The 1,616-nt window shown below is 54.5% G+C and overlaps 2 protein-coding genes across 3 annotated transcripts in view; one reads left to right on the forward strand and one right to left on the reverse strand.

Annotated features, from left to right (window-relative positions):
* ATP5PF (ATP synthase peripheral stalk subunit F6) overlaps positions 1-614 on the reverse strand; it is an 11,233-nt gene extending 10,619 nt beyond the window's left edge. Inside the window, exon 1 of one of the 2 annotated variants that reach the window (XM_015821362.1) lies at positions 489-614. The gene's annotated coding sequence lies outside the window, so the exon portion shown is untranslated. Of the gene's footprint in view, positions 1-268; positions 390-488 lie in introns of those variants that run through there. The other variant, XM_015821361.1, reaches the window with a different exon arrangement.
* A 907-nt stretch (positions 615-1,521) lies between these two features.
* GABPA (GA binding protein transcription factor subunit alpha) overlaps positions 1,522-1,616 on the forward strand; it is a gene marked incomplete in the record, with an annotated part of 20,640 nt that continues 20,545 nt past the window's right edge. The window contains 1 exon segment of the mRNA XM_015821360.1: positions 1,522-1,616.

Below are 1,616 nucleotides of genomic sequence, written 5' to 3' on the forward strand. Positions count from 1 at the left end.
CATGCACGGCGCTCCTGGGCAGGGAAAGTCCTCGACTTACGACCGGTTTAGCCCTCGACTTATGACCTGTTTAGTCCTCGACTTACGACCGGTTGGGGTCGCGGCATTAAAAAGTTTGAGAACCACTGTTCTAAGGACTACATCAGGGGTAGTCAACCTTGGCTCTTTTATGACTCGTGGACTTACATAGAAGCCAGAATATCGAAGAAAATGGGGAGAGACGATTCTGAACAACGTGACCGAAAAAGGAGAAATGGGATTAAACTACCTCAAGCCGAAATCCTTCAGAGGCGGCTGCTCTTTCAAAGCCTTCTTTTTAACCCGTCTCCTCTCCTCAAAGGAGCACCGCGATCGGTCACCTTCCCGGAGCCTGCAGTCAAACGGCCCCGCCCAGACGCCGAAAGTCGCAATGGGTTTCGGGAATTTTGCTTTTTGACCCCCCCCCTCCCCTTCCGTTCCCGGTCACTTGCTATCTAAACACGGCTCACCTTCACCTTCTCTCTGTTGTAGCTCCTACCCGAAATTGCTTTCCGGCTTTTTTCTAACCAGGAAAGGTCAATAAAAACTCTTTAACCGACGGGCCGTATGCCTACCGGAAACGGAAGAAATTCACTTCCGACTTAAAAGCGGCGCTTGTGAAAATGCTTTGAATTTTACTATAAGCCGCCCAGGCGGGGGCTCGCAAGGGGTGCCGGGAGTCGTAGTTTTTGCCCTGGCGCGCGGGAGAGAGGGGGGGGCATCGTGTATCTGCGCTTTTCCCCCGCCAGGGCCCCGCACGCAGGCCTAGCCGACCGACCGACCGCCAGAGTTGGAGTCCGCTAAGGGTTTCCCCCCCCCACCCGCCTTGACTGTCAGGGGGAAAATAGGAGCTCCTTCGTTTAATCGACGTAGCTGCCACGGCGGAAAAGAGAAAACAGCGGCGCTGCTCCACTCGCAGTGGGGCTGGATTGGTTTTTTTTTTTTTTTTTTTGTGACGGAGACTGAGGCGGCGGCGGCGGCGGCGGCTGGTGAGTCTTCAAGCGGGAATTCCGGGGCGCGCGGCTGGAACGAGAGTGCGAGCGGGAGGGGGAAGAGGAAAGCGCCTCGCGCTGTATCCGGGCGGGAAGGGGGGTCTCGTGGCCTCCTCGCTTCTTGTGTTTTGTTTCCGTTTCTGCTCCGCGCGGCGCGAGTCTCATTTCCGTTTCGAGTTCAAACAACAAGGAGGCGCCGCCGCGGGTGACGGAGGAAGAAGGCCTTGGACCGGGGGGGAAGGGTTTTTTTTCCCTTGGTGCCTCTTCGTCTCGGCAAGCTTTTGCCCTTTTTTTCCCCTCGAATCATGGGGCGGGAAAGATCCCTGCGTCCTCTTGGTCTCCTCTTTTGGACATGGAAAAAGAGGCGTCGGGATTCCAGGGCGAAAGCCAAGGTCCCTTTGGCAGGCGCCTTTTTTTTTTTTTTTTTCTCCACCCAGGGATAGGTTGATACGGGTTTGTTTTTTTTTCTTTCTTCCTGACAACGTTGTGGCAGCCTTTCCCCCTTCTTTTAATTTTAAACACGTTCTCGCCGTCTCCGTGTTTGAAACGGTCTACTACTACACCATGGTAGAAGTCAATACACGACTTACTACTTCGCCGTTGTCT

Source organism: Protobothrops mucrosquamatus, unplaced genomic scaffold (assembly GCF_001527695.2).
Source record: "Protobothrops mucrosquamatus isolate PMUCROS unplaced genomic scaffold, P.Mucros_1.0 scaffold1313, whole genome shotgun sequence".
NCBI classification, from domain to species: Eukaryota; Metazoa; Chordata; class Lepidosauria; order Squamata; family Viperidae; genus Protobothrops; species Protobothrops mucrosquamatus.